The 15,412-nt window shown below is 43.5% G+C and overlaps 1 protein-coding gene across 4 annotated transcripts in view; it reads right to left on the bottom strand.

The window, feature by feature from the left end:
- APBA1 (amyloid beta precursor protein binding family A member 1) overlaps positions 1-14,575 on the bottom strand; it is a 51,852-nt gene extending 37,277 nt beyond the window's left edge. For all 4 annotated transcript variants that reach the window (XM_033163652.1, XM_033163653.1, XM_033163655.1 and 1 more), the window contains exon 1: positions 14,541-14,575. The gene's annotated coding sequence lies outside the window, so the exon portion shown is untranslated. The remainder of the gene's footprint in view (positions 1-14,540) is intronic.
- Between the last annotated feature and the right edge of the window lie 837 nt (positions 14,576-15,412).

Raw genomic sequence — 15,412 nt, 5'->3', positions numbered from 1 at the left:
TTTATCGGGCATTGTCAAGAGAAAGATGAGAGATATGAGAACGAGCAATGCAGAAGAGCTGATGGCCGCTATTGAAGCATCCTGGTCTTCCCTAACACCTCAGCAGTGCCACAGCCTGATAGCATCCATGCCACGCTGCATTGAGGCAGTAATTGATGCAGAAGGGGCCCAAACCAAGTACTGTGTACATGTGCATGCTTCTAATTTTCAGAGCTCCACTATTGTTCTATTTGCAATCCTTGTTTTGTTGTTTTCATTTAATATTCTAATTTTCTGAGATTGTGAATTTGGAGTTCTCATCAGCCATAATCATCACAATTATAACAAATAAAGGCTTGACATATCTCACTTTGCATGTCATGAGTCTATCTCATATATTGGTTCCACCTTTTAAGTTGAATTACTGAAATAAATGAACTTTTCCACGATGTTCTAATTTTTTGAGTTTCACCTGTATTTGATCCCTTGGTTACTGTACTAAGAAGAGGCTAATATACGGTACACAACCATCTCTAAGCAGCTGCCAGGATAATTCATTACAGAGATAAGCAAAATAATTTTAAAATGGTGCGACCAAAATTCCAAGGCTGGGATGGGAGAGACCCTTCCCAGCCAAGGAGTTCATATTAGACAGGTCACCACTGCCAGGCTCTGAGGGTTCCCTGGGCATGTGCAGAAGTCAATTAAGAGTGTGTTCTCTCTCTCTCCCTCCAATCTATATATTAGCTACCAGCCTTTCAATAGAGAGGAGGAGGAGGATACGAGAGCATAAGCAGAGGGGCAAGGCACTTTTGGTCTCGCTGAAGGAAGTTGAAAGATGGTTTTTATTTTCTCTTCCATCATAATCACATCTCAGGGAATACTGAGTGAAAATGTGGTCATGGGTACCCCATAAATTCATGTCACAGACCAAGAATAACTGCAAACTAACTTTAGCAATTGTGTGGGCAAAGGCAATACCATTTAAAAAGAAAAAGGAAAAAAAGAATAAGCATACTTCAGCTAAAATCAACTCTAGGAAATAGCTGCTATCAAAATAATTTTACAAAATTCACAAATTTAAAATATGCACACAAGGTTTCTGTATTTGAACTGCATGCTCACGTTCACTTCTGTCTCTGCACTTTAAGGCAGCTGTGGTTTATTATGATGTCTCCACATACAAACAGCTTCAGTAATAAATTGGTCAACTTGGATCCAGGGAAAGGTCTGTAATTTTCATAAATGTCTCATGATACTGGCACCTGAGCAGACTTCAAGGGACTTTTTACATAGCACTTTCACGTCCTCTAAATTTAATTGAAATTGACATCCAAGAGCAGCTGGGATTTATAGCATCACTTGATGTATGTATGCTTTGTAGTATCAAATGAGTAAAGGTAAAGGGACCCCTGACCATTAGGTCCTGTCATGTCCGACTCTGGGGTTGCGGCGCTCGTCCTGCATTACTGGCCTAGGGAGCCGACGTACAGCTTCCGGGTCATGTGGCCGGCATGACTAAGCCGCTTCTGGCGAACCAGAGCAGCACACAGAAATGTCGTTTACCTTCCCACCGGAGCGGTCCCTACTTGCACTTTGATGTGCTTTTGAACTGCTGGGTTGGCAGGAGCAGGAACTGAGCAACGGGAGCTCACCCCGTCGCAGGGATTCAAACCGCCGACCTTCTGATCAGCAAGCCCTAGGCTCTGTGGTTTGACCCACAGCGCCACCCGCGTCCCATCAAATGAGTACTGGACAGTAATAAAGGCAGGATATAAATCTTTTAAACAGTGTATTTGACATATGTGAAGGAATCAACGCCAGTCATTTGTAGCCTAGAAGAAATAATGGGTAGAATCCAACAAAGCGCTAAGGTGACCATTCTTTCAGTGCAAGGATTTCTCCTAATGCAAGAAGACATTTCCCCCCTCCCTCTGTGCACCCCCTAAATCAGTTCTAGGAGTTTTCCCAACCTTCTAGAGCTGATTTGGGGGTGGGACAGGGCCCACACAAAGAAAGGCCTTGTTGCACAAGTGGAAATCCTTGCACTGATGAAACTCATTGGAAGAATACCACCCAATGAGCCAGGTTGTGTGAAGAGTCCTTGCTTAGACACCTGAAAACAACCTAATTCATCCAAACAGATCAACACTATTTTCAAGTGAAGAAATCTTTTATCCAGCATGGGGCTCAAACCCACAACCCTGAGATTGAAAGTCTCCTACTCTACCAGCTGAGCAGTTCCCCCGAGGGCTAGTGCAGGACGTTTTGCTGCCTGAGACCAAGGATGAGAGTTCACCCTTCCCATCCTATGCATTTAGTAATTTGTTAGGTTTCTATCTCATCTTTCCCTCCCCATACATTTCTCTTTCCCCCATTATCTGTGCAACAGGCCTATAGAAGAGGTTAGGCCATGGGAAGGCAAACTAAAGCCCAGGGGCTGGATCTGGCCCAATCGCCTTCTAAATCTGGCCCACGGACGGTCCGGGAATCAGCGTGTTTTTACATAAGTAGAATGTGTCTCTATGTTAAAATGCATCTCTATGTTATTGGGGGGGGGCTGCCTGGTGTTTTTACATGAGTAGAATGTGTGCTTTTATTTAAAATGCATCTCTGGGTTATTTGTGGGGCATAGGAATTAGTTGATTTTTTTATTTTCAAAATATAGTCTGGCCCCCCACAAGGTCTGAGGGACAGTTTGCTGCTGAAAGGGTTTGCTGACCCCTGGGTTAGGCTAAGAGACTGGGTCTATGAGTGGCTTTGAACACTGCTCATCTTGATCCTCTAACCACTAGACCACACTACAGAGACCCACCAGACTGGCAGATGAACCTTCACTGCTAACAAAACAGAGTCCATCGCTGCAACAGGTTGGCCTAGTGGGCACAGGGCAGGCTGCATGGCACTCACAGCTCTGTGGAGCAGGCAGGGAAGGAGCATCACTGCTTATTTCACAGTTGAGTATGGCAATGCTCTCTGTGCCAAATAAATAAGCTTTTACTCATTCATCCTTTTCCTTCTAAAGACCTTTTTATCAGGCTTTATTAATCTCTGCCTAACCCCCTGCACATAGATCGTTTTCAGTACTGCCTATTACTGTTTTAAAGTAATTTGTATTAGTTCTTATAAACTGTCTTGGGAATTTTGAATGTAAGGGCAGGTGCATAAATATTTTAAATACAGTGGTACCTCTACTTACGGACGCAATCCATTCCGGAGTGCTATTTGCACCCCGAAAAGTCTGTAAGTAGAGCGCTGCTTCTGTGTGCCACGGGAGGCGACGGAAACCGAGGCTCCGGCGCCTCTGAGCCAAGTGCAGAGCGCCTCTTCCTCCCAACCGCCAGCAAAACCAGGGTGGTGGCGGGATATTCTTAGACATTGGCTGGGTCCCCGTCTGTTGGCTGCTTCTCCGTTGGGAGTCAAGAAGAGAAACCGGGGCGCCTCTGAGCATGTGCAGAGCGCATTTCTGTTCCCGCTGGGCAGCAAGTTCACAGCAAGACCCAAATGGTGGTGGTGGTGGTGGTGGTGGTGGTGGTGCGAGTGTAAACCTCGCGGGCAGGGCCTCAGAATGACGAGGAGATGTCCACTCTACTGACCGAGCAGAAACGCGGCCCATGTTTTTTTCGGGGGGGGGGGTCAGCATCTCTCCTGCACGTGTCAAGGTTCACAGGGTAGCTAAAGGCAGTTTGGATATGTATGATCCTGGGTACGCCCCTGCTTGCTTGCTTGCTTGCTGATTGATTGATTGATATTTATTGTTTAGTCCAATCGATTGTTTAGTCCAAACTTTCCTTATACCAATTGACTCTGATTGCTAGTCTTTGGAAAATACTAACCCTTCCTTGTCAGTGTTCAGGAAAATGTGTATCCTTCCCCTTCAGCAATTACCGGTATAAGGATTTGGCAAATGTGGCATGCTGTGAAATCAAAGCAGCCCAGCCAATGGCTAAGAGAGCTCCGAGACACAAGCAATCGCTTTTCAGCCTAATTTCACAAACATACATTATTTGTATTTGCTTGTATATATTTGTGTAGTTTGAAAGCGTCTGTATGGAAATATTTCACAGGGAATCTAGGTTTCTCTGAAATTCAATTTATTCCTCTGATGGTCTATGACAAATGCTATTTGGTAAAAGGAATTAGCACAGATATGTACCGGTAGCTCTCTTGTTGCAAAGGAACAACCTCAAATACTTTTGTAACGGGAGCAGCACAGGCATGCAGTGATGAATGAATAAAAATCCAACATGTGGGGAAACACATTTTCAAAGGTAGAATTTTTAATTGTGTTCCACGCTCCTCCATTGCTGCCAGATACAATTTTTCTTGCTTTTGCATGAAAACAATTTCCTTTGTGGTGGTGGTGGGGAGGGGACACAATATAATGCAGAGGCTTTCAAATATTGTATATGTATTATTGTTGTCCTTTGGATGGAGAGCAAAATCTCACCGTCTGCCTTTCATTCACGATACTACTTCTAGTACATATAGTAAACAACCTTCATGTATAAAGCAGTCATGTTAACCAGGTTATAGAGAAGTTGTTTTGACTTTAAAGATCAAGGAAGTTCATGCAGCAAGTCTTCATAAAGAAAAGTCGTTATTAGCTGAAGTATTCCTATCCCGTCACTCTGCACAAAGATGCCCCCAAGGCCAAGGGCTAAGGCTTTCAAAGAATTTCTGTAGTTCACATGTATATGACTGAATAAAGGTACTCACACATTTCTACCAAATCCAGCATTCAAAGTGTCCAACTTAAAGACAAGATGTTCAGTTATAAGCAAATAAAAACATGACAGAAGAAACTAATAAATTCAGTCTTGAATGTACCATCTTCAAGTCCACAAGATGTCTATAAAATGACATCTGTTTGCATATTTTGGCGAATGTAAAAAGGATTTGAATATGAACCTCTGCCTACCATCTCTTTTTTTCCATGTGCAATCTTTAGGACGATGTATGCCCAGCAATCTCCTATGAAACTTCTAGTGGGAGTTCTACATAACTTTAAAAAAAACCTATGGTATTGTCAGTTTGTGACATCATTCCACATTCCACATGACTAAGACCATGTTCTATTACCATCCAGCAAAGACCAACAATAGGGCTCAAAAGGTAGGACAGTATCAATCAATCAATCAAGATTAAAATCAGTATTCATTCATTGGCCATCACGGTCACCGCAGCCTTTCTTGATAGGACAGTATAGTTTGAGGGCAAAAAGCAGACTGTTTACTTTCCTCTTTTGAACCAGGACAGTAGCAAAATAAAGCTATTTGCTTCATGTCTTCTGGAGTTTCCTGCACATTTTTTTCATCAGAGCCTTTGTTTCCTTCATGATGGGTCCCTCCTACTTCCATCTTTTCTCAGGCCCTGGACAAGACAAACTGAACCATCCATTTCAAATTTGCCTATGCTTAGGGAGGCACAGGCAGCAGAATGTCTCCATTCAGGTGTCATACTTCCCAGGTTTCAAACCATGACTAAAGTGTGTTATGGACTCTGTCCCCTTCTTCTTTTCTCCTGCATGGATTCCCAGCAATTCCTTCAGATTTGCTCTAACCCAGAGGTAGCCATTGCCCCACCAGATAATGTTGAACTACAACGCCCATCATCCCATCAGGCTAGCTGAAACTTATGGGAGTCCAGTAATATCTAGAGGGCAGTATGTTGGATACCCCTGCTCTAATCATATGCAACTTTTACATCCAAATCAGACAGCCTATGTTTAGCATTCACCAGGACTGACCATTCTTGGTTAACAATAATCACAATTTGCTGTCATCATACTGAAGTATGGTTGAAACCAGGATAGAGAGCAGGGCAGCTCCACCCACCAAAGAGTGGAGGGTAAGGGACAGAGGGGGTGGGGGATTTCTTTAATTTTTCATGGGAGCTCAGTATTGTAGATATTGAAGCGGCAGAGGGCTGCAGCTGGTCTTTCTTAAAAGGAAGATTTGCTTCAAGCTGTGATACCATGACAAAAAGCGTCAGCTGCTACAGGGCAGTGTTCCTCATTGAGCATGGAGCAATGGGAATGCTACATCATGCTGCAGTGCCATTCCAGGGGCATTCTTTATAAAGAAATAAAAAAACCTGCCCCCTATCAAAGATGTCCCCTGGGAACAATGCTATGTCATAACACTGCCATTCCTCTTGGGCCATTCTCCGTGAGGAATGATGCCAGGCAACTGCTGAGTTCAGAAGATGCAGCAAAGCTTGTTAAAAACAATTCAGGAGAGACCAGCTACAACCTTTTGCTGCCTCATATCTGCAGTGGTAACTCTCCGCCTTCGACACATTAAGAAACATATCCACACCCCTGGAGATTAAAAAACCAATCTGTGGGGCTTCCTTGGCCACCCCCCCCCATGCTCCCATCATTCAGCTTATCACTGCAAGTGAATATTTCATCTTACTTGATGTCAGACAAAAGCCTTTTCCAGCTTTACAGCTGGAAACTCCAAAGATTGAACTTTTGAATTAAAAAAAAAAATCACATGCTGTCCCACTGAGCCTCAGCCCTTTCCCTGTGGATGAGGCAGTGGGCTTAAGGATACGGCTGTGACCAATGGCCAAAATTCAGTTACCAGAAAGCTGGGATAAACTTTAAAAAGAACAATTTTTAAATATATGTGCTGTCACACTACATAGTTTAATCAATATATTGCCTGTCTATTAAGTAACTGAATTATACATTTGCTAATTGCCAAGGATTCAATATACAGTCATACCTTGGGTTGCGCTTGCTGCGGGTTGCGCATTTTCAGGATACAAACGTGCCGAACCCGGAAGTACCAGAACGAGTTACTTCTGGGTTTCGGCGCTTGCGCATGCACAGAAATACTGAATTGCATCTCACGCGTGCGCAGAAGCAGCAACACGGGTTGTGAATGCTGTAGGTTGCGAACGCGCCTCCCGCACGGATCGCGTTTGCAACCCGAGCGTCCACTGTATAGGGGTCATTTACGATACTGAAGGAACTGTAAAGTAACATACAATTTAATAACTAGAAACTGCATGGGGCAAGTTAGTTGTGACTTCAGTGGGTCTTGCTGATGCACTATTAATTTCCTCTTTTAGTAACACACACCAACCAGTAGGCCCAAAGCCACAGGAGACCAAAGAGATGAAAAAGAGATGGATGCAACCCAGCCCTGGGATTTCTTTCAGGGAGCGATGATGCACCTTGGCAGGTGGATGAAGTAGTGTTAAAAGCAGCTCTCTAAACTCTGGGAAAGAACAGTAAAGTGGCAAATGCAATTCAATGTAAATGAATGTTGTATACAAAACAAATTCTAGCTTTTTTGCTATTTGTACACATCTTTTATGTCAGCATATGTACATTTCTTTCAAAACATCCATTTGTCCCTTTCACTTGTTTTTAGGAAGTCGTGCTAAACAAAACTAGCATGTGAAATGGCCCTTCATGAAACATGTCTTTTTGACATACCTTTCAATAACAGCAATTCAATCAGAAATAAGAATACTTTAGATGCTGTTAACAATTAGAAGATAGATAAACATTCACAAACAGTAACTTATGACCACTGTGCGCTCTTGCCAAATGGTGGAGAGAAATCTTAACCACACTTTTGCATCTGATCAGAAATCCAGAGAAGCAGTCAAAGGGTGGCAGGTTGTGAACCACACTGAGATCTACAGGTACAGATAGGGTGGTATGTAAATTTAATTAATAAATAAAAAAGATCTTACAGGTCATGTGATTCTATGCTTCTAAGTTGCATTTGGAGAACTGAATCCACCCTCTTTGCTTTTCAGAATGTTTAAAATAACGTCACTCCTGGGGGAATTACTTAGGATTTACTGGAATGTGTCCAGCAAAGTCACACTCAGAATACTCACAAGCTCTGGGAAGAAGACCCTTCATCGCCTACAGACAGCCACCCAATCTTAAACAACTCCTCACCCACAATAATACAACAACAGGACTCAACATGGACACTGGTACCAGAGCCTGCAATAAACCCAGATGCCAACTTTGCTGCCACATACACCCGGACAACACCATTACTGGTCCCAACAACATCAAACATACCATCTCAGGACTATTTAATTGCTCATCTTCTAACATTGTGTATGCAATCAAATGCCAACAGTGCCCTTCAGCTCTCTATATTGGACAAACAGGCCAAACCCTACGCCAAAGGATAAATGGACATAAATCTGATATCAGGAACCACAAGAGAAACCAGTAGGAGAACACTTCAATCTCCCAGGACATTCTATACAAGATCTCAAAGTAGCTGTCTTAATACAAAGGAATTTCAGAAATAGACTGGAAAGAGAAGTGGCTGAATTGCAACTAATTACCAAACTTAAAACCATGGAGAAACCTGGTCTGAACAAAGACATTGGATTCTTATCTCATTATACATGACAAAGCTTTCTTTAGCCATTTCACCCCTTGCCTTTTCCTGTAAGACCAATTGCAGTTGTTAACAGGGATTGGCTGATAGGTTTTCCACACCTATCAGCCAATCCCCCATTCCCACCACCCTTCTGAGTAATACCCTTCCCCAACCTCTCACTATATATAAGGGTCTGGTGACTTCTGTTTCTGTATCTGAAGAAGTGTGCATGCACACAAAAGCTCATACCAAGAACAAACTTAGTTGGTCTCTAAGGTGCTACTGGAAGGAAATTTTTATTTTATTTTATTTTATTTTATTTTATTTTGACTACGGCAGACCAACACGGCTACCTACCTGTCACTGTTATCAATGGACTTTACATAGATTGCAATTTTGACTATGATGTCGTTGAATGCAACCCAGTGAAAACAAGGAAACAAATTTTAGCATTCATAGAGTTGAAAGAGACCACAAGGGCCATCCAGTCCAACCCCCTGCCAAGCAGGAAACACCATCAAAGCATTAAATTTTGTATCTCAAATGTGAGTTAAGTCATCATAAGAAGTGTAATATCTCTTGGAAAAAATAAAAGCAAGCATGCAAATGGCATAAGAACATGCATCACGGTGACTAAAGCTGCTACAACTTTTTGTATGATCAAAAGCAGACCATTTTGAAAATACCTTTAAAATGTTAACATTGCTGTGAATCATAGCTGTCAAGTTTTGGATTTGAAAATAAGGGATCAGCAGCCTCACCTATCCCAGGGACAGTCACATGGCAGTGGTGGGCGGAGCCAGAAGCAAAAGTGGGCGGCACTGGTGTGTGTAAGTAGGCTTACTGTATTTTGGAAACGCTGCCCGTGGGCTATGACGCCTCGGCTGCTCAGCAAGCTCCGGATAAAAAGTTACAAAGCGCGCGCCGCTCCGTCGTATTGTAACGTTTCAAAGCAACAGCCGCACGTTTTCAAAGGCAGCCAGGCTCCCCCCCCCCAGCTAACCCTATTGTCTAGCTGAGGGTCTCGGCGGCAGCTGATATGGGCTGGTGCAGGGGGCCAAATATGCCCCCCTGTAAGCGCGGGAAATGGCTCCCGCTTGCTTTGGGGCTGCAAGGAGGCGAGGTCTTCCCCGTCCCTGGCCAGCAGGGGGAGGGAGAGGAGCTGCTTCCTTTGAAAAAACGGGAAATTAAAGGGATATAAAAAATAAGGGATGGCAGCGGGAAACTGCTTGAAATAAGGGAGATTCCTGGGGAAAACGGGATACTGGACAGCACTGCTGTGAATGTTTATATTAAAAACAACAGCCCGAAAGGGCAACAACATTAATGCTGATGTTCTGATTATTAATTTTAGAATTAGGTTGCTAATATATTATTTGAGGAGAGAGGAGATATTGGCTCTTTCCAGAAAGTAGAGCTTTAGTGGAAAGCAATGGATTAGTGATCAGCACATTCTTCTCTTTCCCTTGCTCCCTTATCCCTCAGACAAAAGAGAGAGCACCTCCCAGTTGCTAGGTTTAAAGGATTTGACATTTGTTTGAAAACAATGCTGTCAAGAGGCAGGCGTTAATCCCAACAGCTTCTTCCAGTTCCAGCTGCCAGTATTCCTCAGAGGCCCAAGCATGCTTCGTCCACAAATAGTATTAAAAGGGAATGATGTTACTCCTTGGAGAGAATGAAAGTTAATGTTCTCTGAGTTATAAGCAACATTCTCAGTAGCACCCAGAAGCTACTAAATGTCCTGTACCTTTTGATACTGTCCCCCGACCCACCACAATTTCTCCATTAATTGGAACAAGCTTGTTTTCTCCTGCTCTGGAGGGTAGGACTTGAATCCATGGCTTCAAAAGTTGGATGGCCATCTGTCACCGATGCTTTAGCTAAGATTCTTGCATTGCAGAAGGTTGGACCAGATGTCCCCTCACAGGATAAATGGACATAGATCTGATATCAGGAATCACAAGACAGAGAAACCAGTAGGAGAACACTTCAATATCCCAGGACATTCTAAACAAGATCTCAAAGTAGCTGTCTTAATACAAAGGAATTTCAGACTTCTGTTTCAGTGTATCTGAAGAAGTGTGCATGCACACGAAAGCTCATACCAAGAACAAACTCAGTTGGTCTCTAAGGTGCTACTGGAAAGAATTTTCTATTTTGTTTCGACTATGGCAGACCAACACGGCTACCTACCTGTAACTGAACCCCCAGAAGAAGACAAGATAAGCAAAGGCTCTTGCTCCTTATCCTCATTCCTGTGCCTGCTCACTGCTTGGCATGGGAGATGGCATCAAGCAGCAGCAGTGGCAGAGAACTCTGGGGTGGGGAGCACCTGCAATGCTGATCACTCATATTGGCCCTGCCAATGCCAAACATCCTAACAGTCCATTGCAGTAAATGGGGCATTGCCTCAACCATCTCATTCTGCCCTCGGCCATGCCCCAGCCTCTTCGTCTCCTGCCGGTCCTAATCAGCAGCAGCCACCTCGGCACCCTAGTTTTCAAAAACCTAAAATGGTTCAGCAAACATGGAGAAGAAACAAGAAAAAAAGCATGGGCATTTGAAAGCTCAGCTAATGGCAGGCAATAGTAGCCATGAAGAACAGATAAGGAGTTGTAAATATCCTCTGCAGTTCTTCTCTCTTGACTTCAACAGGCCTTGTTAAAAACGCATACAGCTAAAAAGGTCAGAGGCTTGTTAGAAAGGGGGGAAATTCAAGGAAAGTGAAATTTCTCATGATTCTGAATTCCTCCAGGTCCAAGATCCCACAGAGCAGTCAATGAACTTCATTCCTTTGGAGGAGGTTTGGCCCACAGCTTCTTTCTGTTCCTTGAAAGCCCCTTGGCCAGTCCACAATCCAGTTGCTCACCCTTAGTAACATACACCAGGCAATTAAGACTTCCTCAATTGCAAATTCATTTCTTTTTATTAATTAATTGAAAGTGGGACAGAAACATAATTACACCAACCTCCACCAATAAATTTACACCAATTTCTACCCCCCCCCCAAAAAAACCCTAGGTTATTGTTGCTAGGGAGGAAGGAAAAAAATTCCCAATCTCAGTGCTTTGAAACCAAAAATACAGTAAATGGCAGCTGGAAGCTATGCCTAAACTCTAGCTTATTACAAGCTATGTATTCAGTCTGAACTCAGAGGAAACAAACAAAAAACTGTATGAGCTGATATTCTTAAAAGAGGCAGCTAAAGAGCAAACCACAAACAGAGAAAGCAGCGAGATCAAGTTTAAATTACCGGTACCATGTTCAGACAACCATTCTAAGCTGTGAAGAGGATTTCCAGAAAGGTGGTGGTGGAGTTAGACTGCTGAAGCAAATAAAACAATAAAAATCTTGTGGCACCTTAAAGACTAAGTAAACTAATAAATGTGTTATTCTTTGCTTCTTGTGAAGAAGATGCACAGTATCTGCTCCGAGTCCAGTTTGCTATCTTTGCAAAAATCCTAGTGTTTCCAACGCTTGGTTCTGTCAGTTCAAGACATTTTGTCCTGGAGCTCAGCTGTGGGAAGGGAAGGGTTAACTAATAGAGGGTCTATGTCAGTTCAGTGTTGATGCCAAGCGCCAAGTTTTAAAATGTTCAGACAAGGATGCACAGCCTCTGGTCCTAAAGCGGGTGGCAGGGAGAAGCAATGCACTTCAGGCAGCCCCATGAGGGCAAGCTATAAGAAAGCAGAAATGTGCTAGCCCTGGGAGGGGTGTGCATGTGGCCTGCTTCAGGTAGCAAAATGTCTTGAGCTGACATTGCAATGTCCTTTGGTGAAAGTTCAACAACACAGCTTGAGGGCTTCCTTCGAATCCTGACCAGCGCTGCACACTGGTCTAACCATCCCTGCAAAGGAATTTAGTCCAGACTAGCTGTGGGAAGGTGGTGGAAGAGGCCATTTAACAACTGTCCCAGGTACTCATCATGGGCAGGGACGATGTCACATTTAGGAAGCATAGACTGGGAAGGCCTAAGTTGCCATGAATGTGGGAGAAAGTGCCTGGTGCTTGGAAAGAAGCGGTCTGGCAACTGCTCCTTTAAAAAACCCACCCTGGACCAACTAATCTACTTACTGGTTGCTAACAGACCTTCTTTTGGGAAGGTAATTAAGAAGACTGAGAAGATGATGCCCTGGTTTGGAGAATCTTAAGCTGACATCTACTCCTCACCCCACCACCGCCAAGCCCCTTTGTTCTTCTCTTCACAGCGTGAGTGATCAAACCAGTAACCCTCCAATAACCATAGTTCCCCATTCTGCCAAGACCAAGAAAGTACGGTAGCCAGTTTCAGAATAAACCACAATTTGAAATAGATTTAAGATCCTTTTATGGTTTTAAAAATGTGTCTAGGGGGTGTTAAATTTTTTGTTGTTGTTATGCACTTTGTTTTTTTTATGCTGTACACCTGTGATCTTTCAATAAAAGACAGTATAAAATTAATTAATAATAATACAACAATTGTGGCTTATATTGGAACAAGGAACTGTAGTTTCTACGTTCAGATAAAAGCAGTAAACTATGGTTGATCAGAGGGTGGGGGGGGCAAAAAGCTTCTTCATATAATTGTTCAAATATGTCCAATATGTGAAGCAATCCACATGTGCGTTTCCAAAGAGCAGCAAAAGAAGGCAGAGCTTCAAAGCGCAGAACATGTCCCCATGGCGGGGCTCTTTTGCTTCTCTTGCCATTATAAAGTGTATCTGGAGCTGGGCATCTTATGTTCACACTTTCCTCTTTCATTCAAGCAGTGGGTGGCTTTCTGTTTCTTGAATTCGCTGATCAGGGACAACTGAGCATACATTCAGCTTGCTTTCTAAACACAATTAAAACCCTAATGAAGAATGGCAGTCTCTGAATCTACATCTCAAAGCAGAAAGAGGAATGTTTTTTCTAAGTTTGCCATGTCCGAATGAGGACATTACCTCCAGCAAAGGGGTGCCACAGCTCTTTCCCCAACCAGTGGCATAGCAAGGGAGGGGTGATAGGGGCGGGTCGCCCCGGGTTCCAGGGGAGGGGGGTTGACACTCGACCGCCCCTCCCACCACTCCCCAAGCCGAGCCCCACCGCCCGGCACCCCGTCCGTGCTGCTCCACGGACGAACGGGGCAGCCCCACGAGTTGCCGCGGGAGCAGCGTCGCTGGGCCGGATGCACTGCGCATGCGCGGAAATGCAGAACATGTGCAGTCCGTCCAATGTGTGTCGTGACGTCACGGCGCATGACACCTCGCCCCCAAGGGGGGTGCCTCCGGGCAGCCAAGAGGCTTCCTACGCCCCTGTCCCCACCCCTCCCCCACTTCAAATACAGATTGATCATACCCTGGAGGAGGGATATCACTGCAAATGGGAAATTATACAGAATTAAAACTAGCTTATTGGAAAAAGGTGAACAAAATGAAAATAAACTTAAAATGTTTTAGATCTTTAAAACCTATCCAAGAAAAGGAATAGTCAGGGATGCAAGGAAAGAAATAGTCAGGGACAAAGTTAGGAAGCACACTAACAGTTTTATAAAAATGGGCATTTCACCTTGTTGTGCAGGAACTAATACAAAAATGAGTTGCAATTTTAGCTAAATTTGGGGAAACAGCTTGAAGCATCCATTGTGCTGAGCTATTTCAGTTGCTTTTGTTTGATTTGCTCATTGCAAGCAACTAAAAGTCAGTAAATTTTGATAATAAACCTGATTTGCAATGGGGGTTGAATAATTTCGATTGCAACTGTATATTGTGAGCTTCCTTGGGAGTACTATGGCTGTAAAGGTGGTATTTAAATAATTTTATAATAATAAAAAATTACAAACAACCAAATAATGCCTTCTATACTTTTCCAAAAGCAGTAGCTAAAGGGGATATAATGGTTGCCATATGTCCTCCTTTTCCAGGACATGCCCTCTTTTTCAAGGGTATGTCATAGTGATCCATAGTTAAAAGTAGAAGTCAGCAAAGGTGTCCACGTTTTTGCTCTTCAAAATATGGCAACCCTAGCTAGCAAACAGTGTTCTCGAACAGTGTTCTTGGACAGTGTTCTCGAAGCTACTAACATGAGTTTGGCCAAACTGCGGGAGGCAGTGAAGGATAGGCGTGCCTGGCGTGCTCTGGTCCATGGGGTCACGGAGAGTCGGACACGACTGAACGACTGAACAACAACAACAAGCTAGCAAAAGGTAATAAACCAGGCCATCTCTCTTACCTTTGTAATTAGACATTTCTGGGCACCAGCAGTGTTCAAAACTAAAACCATAGATAATCTCAGGAACAACCCAGATATTATAATTAAAGAGGCGGACAAGGGTGGAGCTGTAATCATCATGAACAAAACTGATTACATCCAGGAGGCTCACAGACAACTTTCCAATACCACCTTTTACATAAAATTGGACTCAGACCCAACACAAGAATACAAAAAAGAACTGAACAAGTTTGTTAAGGAGCTACCCCCACAAATCCAAGAACAGATCCTCACTAACACACCAGCGGAACCTCGGCCAGGAACTTTCTATCTTCTACCTAAAATACACAAACCAGGAAATCCAGGACGCCCCATCATCTCAGGTATTGGCACTATTACAGTGGGTGTTTCCGGTTATATGTACTCTGTTCTGAAACCATATGCCATCAGTGCTCCCAGCTACGTACGTGATACCACAGATTTTCTGAGCAAAATACAATCTTTGAATAATCTTCCTAACGATACTATTCTAGTCACTATGGATGTGGAATCTCTGTATACCAACATCCCACACAACGATGTTTACAAGCTATAAGGAACACCATTTCAGATAAAACCACAGCGGACTTTGCTACCAAACTCTGTCATTTTGTCCTTACCCACAACAACTTCAAATGTGGTGATGATCTGTTCCTCCAGATCAGCGGCACAGGAATGGGCACCAACATGGCCCCACAGTATGCCAACATTTCATGGCAGATTTAGAACGTTTCCTAAACTCCTACCCACTCAAACCTCTCTTGTACCTGCGATACATTGACGATATTTTTATTATCTGGGCACATGGTCAACAGACCCTGGACACCTCCACCACACATTCAATGACTTTCACC

This window comes from Lacerta agilis, chromosome 11 (assembly GCF_009819535.1).
Source record: "Lacerta agilis isolate rLacAgi1 chromosome 11, rLacAgi1.pri, whole genome shotgun sequence".
Taxonomy (NCBI): domain Eukaryota; kingdom Metazoa; phylum Chordata; class Lepidosauria; order Squamata; family Lacertidae; genus Lacerta; species Lacerta agilis.
The sequence above is the reverse complement of the archived record's forward strand: the minus strand, read 5'-3'. Positions and strand labels throughout refer to the sequence as shown.